Source organism: Nyctereutes procyonoides, unplaced genomic scaffold (genome assembly GCF_905146905.1).
Source record: "Nyctereutes procyonoides isolate TBG_1078 unplaced genomic scaffold, NYPRO_anot_genome, whole genome shotgun sequence".
Lineage (NCBI taxonomy): Eukaryota > Metazoa > Chordata > Mammalia > Carnivora > Canidae > Nyctereutes > Nyctereutes procyonoides.
The window spans coordinates 174,210-193,127 of NW_026575140.1; the positions used below are offsets into that span (position 1 = coordinate 174,210).

Below are 18,918 nucleotides of genomic sequence, written 5' to 3' on the forward strand. Positions count from 1 at the left end.
AGTTGCAGATAGCAGTGAAGCTCAGAGTTGAACTCAATCTCTCTGACTCCAAAGCGGGTGATCTTTACTCTGAAGCATGTTGGGAAAGGAGTCGTAAGCACGGGAGGTCTTGCTACGGCTCTATGTTCTTGGACTCCTGGAGACACGTCCTCTGGAAGAGGAGATTGACCTTCCCCAGCACACCTGGAAGGGCTACACTGGGGTCTGTGGGAAATTCTTTATACTCCTCGAAATTCAAAATGAGAGCAAGAAGTTTGCCCAGAGTCCATTCGGTAATGCACTTCGGGATGCCTGGCACGGGCGGCTCCTGGGATGCATATCAAGCAGGATGCGAGGCCTTTGGGTGAGTGAGCCGCTGAGGACAGAAGTGGTGCATCAGCCCGAGACAGGGCAGAGGTGCCCTGGCATCAGACCAGCTGGCGCGGCTCCTCTCACTCCTGTTCGTTTGGATGATTATTAAATGTATTGCTTTTTCATTTTGATTTTTTTTTCCCTTTTGGCATAGAAGAGGGATATTTATCTCATGATAGGATTTTAAAGCTGAGTGTCAGGTTTGGGGCCTCTAACTGGCACTCCAGCACTAGCATCACAACACACATTACATTCCAATGCAGTATGAGAAGAGCAAAGCACGCTAGAGACTCAGAGTTGTGACTAAAGGGCTTGGGAGCTATTAGCTCTAATGTGTTCACTCCGTGCTTATGCTGGACCAGAAAGACACTGACACGGGGGGAGAAATAGTGGATAATGCAGCTCGCTGTGGAGAAATGATTAATATTGCGCCATCAAAATGCAATTTATCATTTAGCATTTGTCAAAAGTGGAGTTTGGACTCAAAATGGCCAGTGTCTAAATTCCAGGTCTTGCATCCACCAGCTTTGTCATACGAGGGTTTTCATTCCCCTACATGTAAAACTGGAACCTCACAAGGCTCTGGTGGGAGAAGGCATGCAAAATATTTAAGCGCTGGGCCCTCAGCTGGTGCCACCAAGACACCCATTCTCTTTCTCCCCAGTCCCACGCATCAGGGCCGATTTAGGTGGCTGACGAGGAAGGTGAGGAGTTTGTTGCTTTTGTCTGCGTACCTTCTTCTGGACCTCGAATCGGGGTCCTCCAAGCCAGGGGAGGACGGATGGAACGTGTAGTCAGCTGGGGGGGGCAAGAGCAGAGAGAAGAGAAATTGAACTGCTTGGGCGTGTGCTGTGGGGGCTGGAGGTGGACCATAGGTGGACCATAGGTGGAGGGGTGACATGAGATGGGAATCCAAGTGCCACCAGCAGGAGGGGACAGAAGAATCTGCCCATTGTACTTGGAGTTGTATTATTTGTGGATATTTAACCATCATCCCTTAAGGCGTAGAATGCCTGCGCCGGGTTCACAGTCTCAGACTTGAACCCTCCCCATATGTTCCGCCAAATTCCAGAGGATGGGTTCCTTTTTTTTCTTTCCCCTCTTTTTCCTCATCCTATGCCACTGCCTTCTCTTCTCTAGTTTGGCCATCGTTCTGCGTCCTCGACGTGGCCTGGTGGGTGCCCTGTGACCCCACCTACTCCTGCTCCCCTAGGTAAGCCCTCAAGGGAGGGGGCCCCTGGCCAGCCAGCCTTGGGTCCCTTGACTGCGATCCCTTGCTGACATTAGCTCAGCTCCCCTAGAGGAGACTCCGAAAAGACTTGCCTTTACCAGCCAGCCAATCTGGATATGGTCACGGAACTTCACAGTCAACACACACTTACGGGCCTCAGCTCGTTTCCAGCCACTAATATGTTTGAAAAGGCAATATTAAGTCACACATTTGTTTTCCTCTCTCAATCCAAATGTCAATGCAGAAGAGAAACAACTTAATGCAGAGAAATGAAATGAAATAATTAAAAAGTTGCAGAATGCGAAGCCACTAAGATAAAACCAACCCAGGCCCGGTGGAGATAATGGTTATCTGTTTGCAGTAAACGTGAAGTGAGAATAATTCATGACTCGTGATAACAGCCCACCGAAAGGAAGTAAATTAGTTGCGGAGGGTGGGGAGAGCCTTCCACACCCCTGCGGGGCCAGACCTCACAAGGAAAGGACTAGGGGGCAGGAGCTTATCTTTATCAGGTAATTGAAACAATGCTCTATGTTAACAGTAGGAGCTTGAAGTGGAAACTGGAGTCTGGAGGTAACTGGGAGGAGGAGGAGGGACACCCCGAAGATCACTAGAAACTCTCTGGCTTGGGACCTAGAGACGCGCGGAAGGCCTGCTTTGGGCCACGTGCTTCCACGGGTGCAACCTCGTGTCTCCCCTCGGGGCCTGTCGCTCGGCCTGTCCTGGGGGACGGAGGCCCAGCTATGAGCCTGCCCAGGTCTCTGCAGCAAGGAAGCAGTGCAGCCCACATAAGGGCCCAGGTGGCCTGGACTTCGGAGCTCTGTTCTCTCTAAATACTCCACACCGCCTCGTGACTGCTGAACAATCTGGCACCACTGAGATCCAGAGGCTGCAGCAAATTCCGGCCACGGCAGGCCGGTGCGCAAAGCCGTTACCCCTGTGTACGCTCAGATACACACTCGGCCCTACCCTGCACTGTGCTGCTAACTTTATCTATCAGCCTGGGTGTCCTACAAGCAGGTCAGATTCACCCTCTCTACACACCACTAAAGCCTCAGGTCCCGATTGTCATCATTTCGCCCTCTCCGCCTATTTCTTTAAATCAGAAACTTGAGGTTTCCCTTGATCCTTTCCTTTCTGTTAACCTCCTCCCTGCACTGAATCTCCAAGTCTTATCAATTCTATCTCCAAAACGTTCTCTATTTTTCTTTTCTTTTCACTCATTTTATCCCAGTTTGGTTCAGGCTAATATCCCCTCCCGCCAAAAGTACTCCAGTTTACTCCTCACAGCTCTTCCTGTCTTTGTCTCCTCTCCCCGAATCCACTTTCTGCACCGTAGGCTCAGAGATAATGGTAAAATACCAATGTGTACAAACCTTCCAAGCCTCTCCTTTCCTTTAGCAAGAAGTTCAATGTCTTTACATAAGGAGTATTTTTAATAGATATTTTTGCATGGGATATCACCTTTCCCCTACTTTTTACTTCATAAGTAAATGAAAATAAGTTGCTTCCTCTACAGTGTCAATCATGTTTCGTAATCATCCCACTATTTTTTAAAAAGATTATTTATTTATTCATGAGACACACAGAGAGAGAGAGAGAGGCTCCATTGAGCCTAGTGTGGGACTTGATTCCGGGTCTCCAGGATCATCCCCTGAGCTGAAGGCAGACACTCAACCCCTGAGCCCCCCAGGTGTGCCTCATCCCACTTTCTAAACATGCTATTCCTTCTACATGGTTCTACATGGAATATTGTTCTGGTTTCCTTTCTCTCACTCTCTCACTCTCTCACTCTCTCTTTTTTTTTTTTTTTTTTGGTCTTTTCTAGACTACCTAGTTCTGTGTGTCTCCTAGAAGTCAGTATAGATACCTCTTCCTCCACAAATCCCTTCTTTAAACTTTTTTTAAATTTTTATTTATTTATGACAGTCACACAGATAGAGAGAGAGAGGCAGAGACACAGGCAGAGGGAGAAGCAGGCTCCATGCACCGGGAGCCCGATGTGGGATTCGATCCCGGGTCTCCAGGATTGCGCCCTGGGCCAAAGGCGGGCGCTAAACCGCTGCGCCACCCAGGGATCCCCCACAAATCCCTTCTTAACTGTCCAGAGATTCAGTTGGGGATGCTTCATATGGCCATCATAATGTTTACCCATCATAGCACTTATACTGCATTTAAAAAATATATATTTATTTGTTGGGGGGCGGGGAGAGGAAGAGGGAGAGGGAGAGAGAAACTTTAGCAGATTCTGTGCTGAGTGCAGAGCCTGATGTGGGGATTGGTTTCATGACCCTGAAATCATGACCTGAGCTGAAACCAAGTGTCAGACCCCTAACCAACTGTGCCATCCGGGTGCCCCTATACTACATGGTAATGAATGTACTTCTGCCCCCTAAATTGTAAGCTTCTTGTGCACAAAGACCATAGATTATTTCCTGGTGCTGATTCGGGTGCCTGAACATGACAGATGCCTCACAGGCATTTCTGATCAAGGGTTGTTACAGGTGGAAATTGGTGTGCAGGAGATTTCTCAGGGAGCCCTACTGGGATGGGGATTGGGTAGAAGGAGAGGTTGGACCTTGGCTGAGCCTCATGGAAGCTTCAGCTGTGCTATAGGGAGCTCTGAAGCTGGGATAATCCTTCAGGATGGTCTCTAGTTGGGGTGAGAGGCTGGGATTTTTATACTTCTGTGTTGTTCAGTAATCAGGTGCAGGACCACCAAGGCAGTCAGTCTTCAAAGGGGCTGATAGTTGAGGGTTGCCTGCAGCAGCTGGAGAATTACTCCTTCTTTTCTGAAGGGGGATTTGAGTGGCCCATCTATTGTCCACCGTGGGTGTAGTATTCAGTAAGCACACACTTGGACCCACTAGCTCCAGGACTGAGTAAAGAATGCCGTGGACAGTACAGTGGTATCCCCTCGGGGAGTGCATGTGGAGTCATACTTATTATGTGTTTTCTGGTGAAGTCATTAAGGAGATGATCCCAACTCTTCTAAAACTGGCTTTCCCCATACTCTCTGCAACTCCTAGTGAGGAATGTTCTTTACTAGATATTCAGACTCACAAGACCTAACCAGGCAATACCTGGCACCAGTTTAATCAGATGGATATTGGTCCACAAGCACAGACAGCTTCCCAGTTGGGCTGTGTCAGGCCTTTCTTTTCAGAGGGAATAATCCTTATAACAATCCACTCTTAGACTCTTCCTGCCACCTGTACCTTTTCTTGTCTCCATCCTGCAGTAGTGTTTGGGTGTGAGGGAACAAGACTCCTATTAGACCGATGAAATAGCTGCCTGACCTAGAGGCCTCACGCCCCAGAGGGAACAGTATCTCTTTCAACAGGCTTAGGCATAGTATTCAAGCCCCCACAAAGGGAATGCCCAGTTATGAGTCTCAGTATTCAAGGGATCATAAAAGTATGGTTTCCCACCAGGTATTTATGCTTTTTTCAGTTTTTCCAAGTTCAGATGAAATTTATCTATAAGGGGCCATTTTTACCCTAAAAAATTCTTCCCAGTAATACAGATGAGATTCCACCTTTATCAGGATTTCAGGAGAAAGAGTGAACAGGTTCACTGAAGATTGGAGATGTCTTTAGAAAAGGAGAAAGGGCTTGTTCACTCTTCTCCCTCTCAACCCTATGTGGTCTTTATCACACCAGAGGTGTAGTTATAACACCAGTTGATATGCATGTCAGGGCAGATAGTCCTAGCAAGTTGTTTTTTTTTTTAATTTTATTTATGATAGAGAGAGAGAGAGAGAGAGAGAGAGAGAGAGAGAGAGAGAGAGGCAGAGACATAGGCAGAGGGAGAAGCAGGCTCCATGCACCGGGAGCCCGACGTGGGATTCGATCCTGGGTCTCCAGGATCACGCTCTGGGCCAAAGACAGGCGCCAAACCGCTGCGCCACCCAGGGATCCCAGCAAGTTGTTTTCTACTTAGTTTACCCCTTCTTTTCATGGCTCTGAATACGAGATTCAGTATTTTATTATTTATTCATTTATTAATTTATTAATAAATTATTTTATTATTTATTTATTAATAATAAGATTTATTAGTCTTTCTCATCCTGGGGTTGGTACAGTGCCTTGAACATTGTAGATTCTTGCTATGATCTGAATGTTTGCATCTTTCCAAAATTCATATGGTGACATCCCAATGCCTAATATGAAGGCATCACAATATGATGGGATTAGTGCTCTGTAGAAGAGACCTCACAGAGATCCCTCACACCTCCTGCCATGTGAGGACTCAGCAAGAAGGCACAGGGCATGAGCAAGAAGAGGGCCCTTACCTGTGACCATGCTGGTGCCCTGATCTTGGACTTTCCAGCTTCCAGAACTATGAGAAATACATGTTTCTTGCTTATAAACCACCCGATCAAAAAAAAAAAAAAAAAAAAAAAAAAAAAAAAAGAGCCACCTAGTCCTTGGATCTTGTCACAGCAGCCTGAGAGAATCAAGACAATACTCAACAGGAAAAACTGTTTAGTTAACAAAAAAGAAAATAATTAAATTGAGAAAAATCAGAAGATACACTGTCATATTTCTATCTTACAGAAGATAATAACTGTAAATATTTTAGTATGTTTCCTTCCAGTATTTCTTATGTACGTGGGCTTAACAACCGGTCTGTACTAATACTCTAGTATACGTTTCTCACCCTTTTTATAGACAGGCATATAAAAAAGTAAGATTATTACATTACTGAGAGGTTGGTTCTGCCTCAGCCCATCAGCGTAACTGCAAATAGTGTTTTGGAGAAGCTCGGGTGATGGGATGTTCAACATCTATTTGATGTATACCACCTGCTAGACCATGTGTAGGCACTTGAGGAGGGGAAGAAAAAGAAGGCTTAGTTATTGCTCAAAACACTTATGTGCCCTTCATGGGGAAGGATGGTTCACATTCGTATTTTATGTCCCAGGAGGTGACTTCTAATGTTGACTTAAGCTTGTTCTGCTTAGTCGAGATTAGGCTCTTAAAGCACCAGAAAAGGAAGTTAGGTCCACTTAAAAAGTTTCAGCAAGTATCCAGTTTCTCAAAAATAAACAGACAAATAATCCCTGCAGATTAGCCAGTCTCTGTAAAATCATTTTAACACAATATCCAGCTGATCATTTGGGAGGCAAGCGAGTCAGCTGGTGGGGAGTGAATGTTAGCTACTTGGTTGTCATGGAAACTTTTCTTCCAGACCAGGAAAAAGGCAGTCATGGGAAACCTGCCATGTGGAAAAATAGCCCATTTCTCCATGATCTATTCTCTCTGTTGATCACAAGTCCACATCCTACTGGGGCCGGGAGTAGAGAGAAATGCAGGCAACCTAGTCATTCGGAGGAGAGAAACCTTCCCCTTTGCCCAAAGAGAGACCCAGGGGACATGATTTGAACAAGAAGGCACAGATAGAAGTCGGAAAGCCAGGGTCATAAATTTATTTTATTTTTATATTTTTATTTTTTAAAAATTATTCCTTACAAGTTGTTAAAAGGCTTGTTCTCAGTCACCCACAGATGCTGGGCGAGGAGGACTGTTGATAGGAAACCTTGACCAGCATTTGCAGCCCTGACTCAAGACGCATCACAGCGCCTTGTGACCAGAATTGAAGTCTGCGTAACCTGTTCAGCCCCAATGGAAAAAGCCAGAGTTGAGATGTGATGGTTAAAACCATCAGTTTTAGGATAAAGCGTCTTTCAACTGCACTTAAGTGTAAAAATTCCTTTTAAAACTTGATCTAACTTGGTTAATATGTTGTTCATAGATGCCCAGAATTCTTGCTAATATCTCTCCATATCTGCCCCCAATTAATCTGCATTTATGTAACCTGAATAAAGTAGTTTTTAAAGCGGTAGAGTCACACACCCCTATCTTCAGAATGCGTTATCGCTGTTCGTTTACATTTCCAACTCTCCTAAATTGTGAGCTCTTCAATGGGTGGATGGTGCCTTGTTCATCGGGATAAACCTACCATCAGCACGATGCTCCATTCAAAAGTGTTTGATTCATCAAGCACGTGCTATGTACTAGTGTCTGGGATCTGTTGGTAATCAACACTTATTCAATGAATAATAGGATGGATAGATGGATGGGTAGCTTGATGGATGGATGGTTATATCCAGTATTTTCTTGGCTTTCTATATTTTTCTATATTTTTAGCTAAATAACTATTTTGCAAGAACAAAATCTACCACACAATTATTTTCCAGCTTTCTAGGCTGCAGAAAATAATTAAGATTGAACCTCAGTAGGGGCAACTTGATAAATCATCATCATAGGTTGGGAAAGTCTTACTGCTTCCTGTTTTTTTTTTTTTTTCCATCTCATATCTCTCCCTTATAGGTTAAATGAGATCTGCTTATCTAATCATTATATATTGAGTCTTTAATAGTTTTTTTCCAGTCTACATTTCTGTTTGTATACAGAGACTTGTTTTGTCACTATGCAAAGAATTTATTGCTCTTGCTGAGGGTCATGTGACAATAATTCAAAATATCTTCACTGTTAGATTGCTTTCTTTGACGACAAGGTGCCCCAGTTTCCCCCTCTCTTCCTTGTATGCCGAGCATGCTTATAATCTCAGACCATCAATCTTCTTTGCCTTTATGTCATTTTTCTGCCACATCATACAACCTAAACCATTTTGCCTTTTTTTCTCAAAGTTTTATTTATCTTCTAGTTACTTATCATACAGTGCGATATTGGTTTCAGAAGCAGAATCCAGTGATTCATCACTTACATACAACACCCAGTGCTCATCACAAGAGCCCTCCTTCCTGCCCGCCACCCATAGCCCTTCCCCCACCCACCTCCATCAATCCTCAGTTTGTTTTCTATCATTAAGAGTATGTTATGGTTTGGGGCACCTGGGGGGCTCAGTGGTTAAGCATCTGCCTTCAGCTCAGGTCGTGATCCCGAGGTCCCAAGATCGAATCCTGCATCGGGGTCCCCATGGGGAGCCTGCTTCTCCCTCTGCCTGTGTCTGTACCTTTCTCTCTGTCTCTCATGAATGAATGAATGAATGAATGAATGAATGAATAAATAAATAAATAAATAAATAGATAAATAAATAACTAAAATATCTAAAAAAGAGTATGTCATGGTTTGTTTTCATCTCTTTTTTTTCTTTTTTTCCCCTCCTCCTCTCATTACGTTCATTTGTTTTGTTTAGTAAATTCCACATATGAGTGAAATCATATTAAACCATTTCATATTTATTTAATTATTCATGAGAGACAGAGAGAGGCAGAGACCCAGGCAGAGGGAGAAGCAGGCTCCATGCAGGGAGCCCGATGTGGGACTTGATCCCAGGACCTGGGATCATGACCTGAGCTGAAGACAGATGCTCCACTGCTGAGCCATCAAGGCGTCCCTAAACCATTTCATCTTGACACCGCCCCATCCCTTTGTTTATTCATGATTCCTACTCTGCCAAACCTTAGCCCTTGTATGATTTATTCAGTTCTTTTCCCATGTTGAGAAGCATTTCTTCATTAATTTTTCCAGCAATACTCTTGAATAGATCTATCCATTAGGAACTAGGCATTGGAGACAGAGTTTAACGTGATTTGAGGATGTCTGTCAGGACGCTTAGAGTCAGATACAGAACTCCTTAAGCTAGATAAATGAACTTCCTGAAAATATATGAAAAATGTTGGATATCTGAACACCTTCCCCCCCCCCGGGTAGAAGTTCCCTATGTTTTATAGAGTTTCCTGATTAATGATATAGACAAGGAGATAAACAATGAAATTTTCCTGTGCTAAATATGACCAGGTTAGGAATAAGAAGACTACCAAGGATGCTTTGGTCAAATCAGAGAAGTCACATTCTTAGAACTTTGCTGATTGAATTCACTAGAATTCACCTGTGAGCTAATAGCAGCTGGGACCTCAGTGACTCTCAGCAATCCTTCTGTTTTCCTACTGACCCTTGGTCACATTCTTCCATTCCCGCTATCCTCAAGCCTCTGTTTCTTTTCATTTCTTGCTTTACCTATCTTTTTGAAAAAGCTACTGCCAAACCCGGGCAATTTCATTGAAAAAGTAAAAGGACCTGCATTGCAGAATCTGAAGTGCTCTTAAAATAGTAACTACTTGGAACTAACATTATCTGAAAGGCATTAGATGTTAGAATATCTAATTCCAAAGGGGAAAAAAAGCCTCCAAAGTAAACAAGTAAACTTCTAGGAAAAAAGAGGAGACATAATTTATAGGAGAATATTTTGTATGTTTCAATTTCTTCATTATTGAATTACTACTTTCTTATCTTTTGAGAATTTATAAGGTGCTGACAATGGCTGTTTGTGGTTTGGGAGGGGAGTCTGGGTGTCTGGACGCTAACAACTATATTACCTTATTTATTTTTCATATTTGTCATATTTTTTTTGAAGAGTATGAGCGGTAGGGAGGGGATGAGGGAGAGAATCTCAAGCAGGCTCCCTGCTGAGTGAGGAGCCCAACTTGGGGCTCAATCTTATGACCCTGAGATCATGACGAGCTGAAATCAAGAATCAGACACTTAACCAACAGAGCAACCAGGTGCCTCTATTCTTCATATTTCTTAAAAGGTGCCTAGATTGTGAATCTTATGCAAAGTCCTGCAGCTAACCAGTTGTAAACTAAGGCTGAAAATGGGTCCGCGTGGTGCTGCTTTCATTCTCTACATCAACCTGCTTTTTTTTTTCTTTCCAGCTTTATTGAGGTATAATTGTCAATTAAAAATGTTTATTTTTATGGGGAACAACTTGGTAATTTATATATGTATACATTGTGAAATAATCATCACAATCAAGCTAATTAACATATTCATCACCTCAGTTACCATCTTCTTTGATGTGTGTGTGTTGAGAACATTGGAGAGCTACCCTTTCAGCAAGCTTCATGTAGACCATACAGAATTGTTAATCATAGACACCATGCTGTGTATTAGATTCCAAGAACCTCTTCATCTTAGAACCAAAAGTTTGCACCTTTTGACCGACATCTTTCCATTTCTCCTTCTCACCAGCCTCTGGTAACCATCAGTCTGCTCTCGACTTCTATAAATTTAACTTGTTTAGGTTCTACATATAAGTGAGATTATGCAGCCTTGTCATTCTGAGTCTGGCTTATTTCACTTAGCATAATACCTCGAGGTTTATCCATGTTGTTAACAAGTGGCAGATTTCCTTCATTTTAAAAGCTGAATGATATTCCATTGTATGTATACACCACATTTTCTTTATCTGTTCATCCAGTGATGGGACATTTAGGTTGTTTCCATAAGTCATTTATTGTGAATAATGGAGGGTACAGGTATCCTTTCAATATTCTGATTTTGGTACCTTGGATAAATACCCAGAAGTGGGATGCTGGATCATATCATCATTCTATTTTTGATTTTTTGAAGGGCTTCTATACTGTGTGCATTTAAGGAGTAGTCACCTCTTCCTGACTTACAGGAAGGACTTCAGTAGGGACAGACCTCCTACAGGTGGGTGCAAGGGCACCAGCTGGGTGTAGTGCCTTATCTTGGGCGTTGGGAGAGTGGTGCAGCAAGGTAGGATCCAGGTAGCTCTGTCACCAATGTCAGTGTTGACAAAGACTATGGGTTTCTAGGCGGCCAACACTGTGGGTGTCAGGGACATCCTGAGGGCTGCTTGGGTCCTTGGTGATGAATCCTTCTGGAAGTATCACTTTCTTTGTCCCCCATGGAGAGGGGAAGATAAATGTTGGACTAGGAGATTGGGTGACACAGGTCAAATGCTTCCTATGCTTTTTTTGTGTGACCATCCTCCAGGTGTTACAGATTCTTCATTGTACTCCAGAGTTCTCCCATAACTATTTTCATTGGCGTAGTTGTTTAATCATTGTGTGTGTCTGTGTGTGTAAGCATTGAGACCTCCTAGAGTGCCATCTTGCTGATGTCATTTTCAAGCTGCCTTCTGAGAAGCTGCCCTTCCCCCAAATCAAAGCCAAAGTCAAAGGCTTATTTGCACATTATTTTTAAGATTTTATTTATTTATTCATGAGAGGCAGAGACACAGGCAGAGGGAGAAGCAGGCTCCCTGTAGGGAGCCTGATGCGGGACCTGATCCCGGGACCCCAGGATCATGCCCTGGGCCGAAGGCAGGCATTAAACCATTGAGCCACCCAGGGATCCCCCTTATTTGCACATTGTTAATTAAAGAATGTGATCCCAGAGAGCAGGTGCGACGGATCAAGGTAGCAGAACAGGGATAGATGGACTGTCAGTACAAGGATGTGTAACCAGCTTTGCCAAGGATACAGGACCACTGGGTTTTGGGGGCCTTTTGAAAATCTTGATGAGTATCTCAAAATCCCTGTCTGAAGTAGCAAAGGGTAGGAAGATTCACCGTGGGTTGTTCTTGCATAAGTGTAAGTACAGCATCCGAGATATCTGGAGAAGGAGGAGAAGTATGCTATCAGGCTGCAGCTTCATGAATCCATTCATAGTGTTAGTGGTTGTAAAAAGAGATGAAGGTTACATGAATTGAAGTAGTGCATAAGAGCAAGGAGGGGATGGGGATTAAGGAGTACACATATCATGATGAAAAAAAACATGATAAAAAAGCAAAGAGATGTTTAGTATGGAAGCAAAATGAATGATGCTAACAGTGATAAGCTTCTCTACATTATAGAAGTGAGTAGAATTGGAGTTCAGGGAGCCCTTTTGTGTAGGTCAAAGTGGGTCAACTTTATGAATGCAGTAAGTGCCTGGGCACTACGCTGAGGTGTGTTGGAGTCTGCGAGTCCCTAGTTTCTAGAAGTTCATAGAGTCTGTGCAGGCACAGGGCTATATATCCTCCAGGAAGCTCTGCCATTCAGAGAGCAGTGAGACTGGGGCCCGAGTGACATCTGATTCTTTGGAGGACCATTATGAAATCTTAGTCATTGGGGTCTTTGCTTTGTTCCCTATCGATGCCCTTTGTTTTTTTCCCCCCCTCAAATGCAATCTAATTGACAAGTAAAATCTTATGCAGAACTCTGATATGTTGAACTTAAAATGAAGTTCCCCTGCTTGAGGGGGAAATGTTTGAATACTAGAGAATGGATAGGAGAAGGTATGGGAACCCCCATCTCCTCTCTTTTCAATGGCCCTGAGGTATTTAAATGATCCACTGGGAATCAACTGAGTGGTTAGAGAATTCTTGCCTTGGGGTGGGAGTTAAGGATTCTGACAATAGGATCTACGACATTTAAAGCCAATTGTAAAATAAGAGCTCCATGAAGGCAGTGACATTGTTTCATTCATCTGTGTATTTTTACAACTTCTAAGAGTGCTTAGCATATGCTAGATCTCTGTTTGTTGAATGAATGAATGACCACCATGTTCAAGGTGCTATGCTACTATTTATTTGCAGTAAGTTGAGAAAAGCTAGTTTTGATTTGTCAATACTCTTTTTTTCTTAGTCCTTTTGTCACTATCACCATTTGTGAAATGGATGGCCATGATTATGGGACCAGTCTACTAGCCTCAAATTAAGCAGTGCAAATGGACTTTGGAGAATCAAACCCATGACATCAGCCTACTGAGAAATATCCCTTAATTGAGAATTAATATAACACAGACATCAAAATGACTGGGGATGAATTGGGAAACTCAGATTTCTGAAAAATAATAAACACGTAGGAGGATAAATTTGTGAGAATCTATGGAGAAAAATTAGATGTTATTAGTATAGACACAATGCTAGATTTTTTTGGCCTCCTCTATAAAGACACATAAATAAGTGAATAAGTAATATTTTGTATTAAAACCATGGTAAGGCAATGGAAGTTCTATAAAGTGTATCTATTAGAAAGCCTTGATTGGTCTTATAACACCAAGAGTACTCATGTAGCCACCCAAAACAAGTATTTTTCTTGCTTATTAAATTAAGACTTTCACATTACATATTACCATATAGAAAACATATCCTCTGTTGATGATGTTATCAACAATATAGTTATATATATATATATATATATATATATATATATATATATACAATATTTGAATTACTACCAAACTTCTGGTTTTCTGGAAAGAATGATTTATCCAGTGAGAATGGTAAATGGCAATTCCTGGCAGCAATGCTAGTGCTGGTGGATTTACTGTAACGTAGCTCAGGATTTATTTTTCATATCCAAATAGGAAAATTACCTTTGTATATTACAAAGGCAATGAAGATCAATTTGTAATTGGAAATCCTTGCTACTGAACCAGCTTTGTACAGCTTAGTACAAAAATTGTACTAATTTTTTTGGGGAAAATTGTTTCTACAGTGATATGTTTAACACTGGAATGGCTCATGCAGGATCTATCAACAGCATATCATAATCCTGATAAAGTCTCTTGTGGAATCAAACTTATTCTCTCATTTTACATTATACTTAGGACATTTGAAAAAATACAATTTATTTTTCAATTATAAAAGTAATACTTGCTTATTATAGAGAAGTAAGGGAAAAGCATAATCCTGAACACCTAGGGACAATCCCTGCTTTCATATTTCTAAACTTTAATTTGTTCTGATTATACAAGTTAAACATGTTTAGAGAAGAAATTTAGAAAATGTAGACATGGAAAAAATAAGGAAATGAAATTACTCACAATTTCACCAAGAGAAGACTACTTTGAAAATGTTGGCCTCAGTACTTATGTAGATTATGTATTTGTATATAGATACTTAAGATATGTTTTTTATTTTTAATTAAAGGAACCATGCGTATTTTATAATCTTTTATCATGTTATAATTTTTTTGTCACTTAATATTTAATTTTCATATTTCTAGATCATAAAATTATTTCATAATGCTACTTTTACTGAATCCATAGAAATCTATCACATTTACAGTTTATTTTACCAATCTTTTATTATTAGAATTTTATATACGAACCTCTGAAAAAATTCTTTACTGAATCTTTATACCTAATCTTAGTTACAATTTTTCGATAACTGACTACAAGTAAAACTTCTGTGCAGGAAAGTAGAACAATTTTCATTCCTAATGAGTATATGAATTGTTGTGTAATCTGCATATAATCATACGTGGACATTACACATAAGCACACAAATATTTGTTACTGTCCTGATCAAAAAGGGGAATCCCATTGTGTTAACACCATTTAGTTGGAAGGAACAGCTATTTACTTATATTACTTGGTGTAATAAGGATGTTGTGAGGAAGCTTGTATGAACTGGGCCTCATAGGATAATAGAAGAGTCAAGCAGCAAGGAGCCTGATACTCAGTTGGGTAGTGGATAGTTCTTTAAGATGAAGTACAACTTTAGCTATCACTTATTCTCATCTTCGGCCCTTAGTAAGAGAATTTTTTTTAAAGATTTTATTTATTTATTTGAGAGAGAAAGATAGAGAGCACAAGCGGGGGGAACAACAAAGAGAAAAGGAGAAGCAGGCTCCCCATTGAGCAGGGAGCCCAATGTGGGGCTCAATCCCAGACTCTGGGATCATGACCCGAGGCCAAGGCAGACACTGAACAGATAGAGATACCAGAATAATAATTTTTCTTTAAAAAAAGATCCAAGGGCTCATCTGGTTCAATCTCAGAATTCTACAATAGAGAAAATGTGGGGAAGCCTGGGTGGCTCAGCGGTTGAGCATCTGCTTTCAGCCCAGGGCGTGATCCAAGGGTCCTGGGATCAAGTCCCACACCAGGCTCCCTGCAGGGAGCCTGCTGCTCCCTCTGCCTGTGTCTCTGCCTCTCTCTGTGTGTCTCATGAGTAAATAAATAAAATCTTTAAAAAGTATTTTAGCCTTTTATTTTATTCCTAAAACTTAAAAACTCGGCTTTGCTAGTAGTACTGTGTGTGTACTAGAAAAGACTAAGAGAGTGGAATTCAAACAACAGGAGAGCAGAAAAGTAACTCAGCTAAATAAAAGAACTAAGGACCTGAATAGATGTTTCTCCAAAGGAGACATACAAATGACCAACAGGTATATGAAAAAGTGCTCAGCATCACCATCATCAGGGAAATGCAGATCAAAACCACAGTGCAATGCCACCTTGGATAGGTATTACCAAAAAGAGAAAAGATAATGAGTATTGGTGAGATGTGGAGAAAAGGGAAACCTTGTGTACAGTCGGTGCAATGTATAGTAATAACAGCTATTGCGGAAACAGCATAGATGTTCCCCTCAAAATTACAAATAGAACTACCATATGATCCAGTCATCCCACTTCTGGGTATATATCCAAAGGAAATAAAGTCTCTATTTCAAAGAGAGATCTGCATCCTCAGGTTAGTTGCAGCATTATTCACAGTAGCCAAGATATGGAAACAATGGAAGTGTCCATCAACAGATGAATGGATAAAGGGAATACAATGGAATATTATTCAGCCATAAACAAGGAGGAAATTCTGTGGTTTGTGAAAATGTGGATGATCCTAGAGAACAGTATGCTAAGTGAAATCACCTTGACACAGAAAGAAAAGTACTACATAATCTCACTTATATGTAGAATCTAAAACAGTCAAACTCACAGAGTGGAGGGTTGAATGGTGGTTATCATGGGGTGGGGTGGGTGGAAGACGTGGGGAGAGATGTGTACAGACTCAGTTGTAAGATGAGTAAGTCTAGAGAGCCCATGGACAGCATGGTGATGATAGTTAAAATTGCCATTTTCTGCACTGTGTTGCATTTTTTACAAATTGAAAGTTTATGGCAACCCTGGGTCAAGCAAATCCATTGGCACAATTTTTTTCCCCCAAGAGCATTTGCTCACTTCATGTCTCAGTGTCACATTTTGATGATTCTCACAATATTTCAAGCTTTTTCATTATTATTAAATTTGTTATGGTGATCTGTGATTGGTGATCTCCGATGTTACTATTCTGATTATTTTGGGGTGTCATCAACTATGCCCATATAAGACAGCAAAATTAATCTGTAAATGTCGTATCTATTCTGACAGTTCCACCAAACAGCTGTTCCCGGTAGTTCCCTTCCCTGGGGCCTGCACATTCCCTGACACAACAATGTTGAAATTGGGCCAGTTGGTAAGCCTACTGTGGCCTCTAAAGGTTCAAATAGAAGGAAGAGCTGTAGGGATATCACTTTGAATTAAAAGCTAGAAATGATTAAGCTTAGGGAGGAAGGCATGTTAAAAGCTTAAATAGGCCAAAAGGTAGGTCTTTTGTACCAGAGCCAAGGTGTGAATGCAAAGGAGAAGTTCCTGAAGGAAATTAAAAGTGCTACTCCAGCGAACAGGCAAATGATAAGAAAGTGGAACAGCTTTGCTGCTGGTAAGGAGAAAGTTTGAGGGATCTGGAGAGAAGCTTAAACCAGCCACAATATCCCCTTAAGCCAAAGCCTAATCCAGAGCAAGACCCTAAGGCTCTTTAATTTTATGAAGGCTGAGACAGGTGAGGAAGCTGCAGAAGAACAAGTTTGAAACCAGCAGAGGTTGGTTCATGAGGTTTAAGGAAAACATAAAAGTGCAAGGTGAAGCAGCAAGTGATCCAGAAGATCTGGCCAAGATAATCAATGAAGGCCACTACACAGAGCGACCGATTTTCAATGTCGTTGAGATAGCCTTCTCCTGGAAGTTGTTGCCGAGGTCTTTCCCAGCTGTAGAGGAGAAGTCAAAGCCTGGCTTCAAAGCTTCAGGGTAAGCTGACTCTCTTAGGGGCTAATGCAGCTGATGACTTGGAGTTGAAGCCAGTGCTCATTTGCCATTCCAAAAATTCTAGGGCCTTTAGAATTATGCTAAATCGACCCTGCCTTTGTCCATAAATGGAACAACAAAGATCAGATGGCAGCACATCTGTTTATAACATGGTTTATTGACAATTTCAAGCACATTGCTGAGACCTGCTTGGAAAAAAAGATTCCTTTAAAGATATTAATGATTATTGACAATGCACCTGGTCACTCAAGAGCTCAGATGGAGATGTACAGTGAGATTAATATTGTTTTCATGGCTGCTAATATGACATTCATCCTGTGGCCTGTGGATCAAGGAGTCATTTTGACTTTCAGTTCTTATTATTTAAGAAATACATTTCATAAGACTGTAGCTGTCATAGGTAGTGATTCCATTGATGGATCTGGGCAAAGTAAATTGAAAACTTCCCAGAAAGGATTCATCATTCTAGATGCCATGAGGAACATTTGTGGTTTATGGGAAGAGGTCAAAATAGCAACACGAACAGGAGTTAGGATGAAGCTGATTCCAACTCTCATCTGTGACTTTGAAGGATTCAAGACTTCAGTGGAGGAAGTCACCGCAGATGTAGTAGAAAGAGCAAGAGAACTAGACTCAGAAGTGAAGTCTACGGGTGGGACTGAATTGCTGCAATCTTATGAAAAAACCTCAAAAGATGAGGAACTGCTTCTTATGGATAAGCCAAGAATGTAATTTCTTGAGATAGACTCTGTCCCTGGTGAAGATTCTATGAAGATTGTTGGAATGGCAATGGGGGATTTAGAATATTACATAAACTTATTTGGTAAAGAAGTCACAGGGTTTGAGAGGATTGACTCCAATTTTGAAACACATTCTACCATGGATAAAATGTAATGAAATATCGTCACTTGCTACAGAGAAATTGTTTATGAAAGGAAGAGTCAATCAGTGTGGCACACTCCACTGTTGTCTTATTTTGGAGAAACTGTTGCTTTAGACATAATGCTCTTGCACACTTAATAGACCACCGTAGAGTATAAACAACTTTTACATGCACTGAGGAACAAAAAAATGCCTTTCACTCACTTTACTGTGTTTTTCATTTTATTGTGGTGGTTTGGAACCAAACCTGAAATATCTATATGTAGTAGATATTGTGAATTGATCAGAAATGTTCACCTTTCCTAACAGCAGTCCTCAGCCAGTTACTTTCAGAAGGTAAAAGTTCTGACATGTTTTTCCACCAACTTATTGCAACCTCCTCAAAAAGAGATTATTTCTAAAATTGTTTTACAAGTTTATCCAAACTTAAATACACTCAAAGAAAACTTAGTCCTATAGTTTTCTTATTTCAGTATAATGAATTCAGATTTTATTGTTTTGGATTGCCTGATATAGCATCATTATTATTGTTATACATTGATTGTTAGCTACCATGATGATTTAATTGAGGATCTTTGAGTGCTATGGCTATTTAATTATCAACAAAACAAAGAAAATCATTATTTAACTTTAATAAATGAAAATATATGAGTGACAGTCAATTAACATTGCAAATAAAAGATATGCATTTTGATTTTTATAGATAAACTATTTTCTGTGTAAGAGTTTTCCGCTTAATGGGCTATTTGAAGGAAGATTGATATCAATTAATATGTCTATTAAATGCCACCATTTTCAAAAGTGATCTGTAATTATCTTGCTGTA

General features: G+C 41.1%; 1 pseudogene; it reads left to right on the forward strand.

The window, feature by feature from the left end:
• Positions 1-275: 275 nt before the first annotated feature.
• Positions 276-18,231, forward strand: LOC129497826 (tigger transposable element-derived protein 1-like; annotated as a pseudogene).
• Positions 18,232-18,918: the final 687 nt, after the last annotated feature.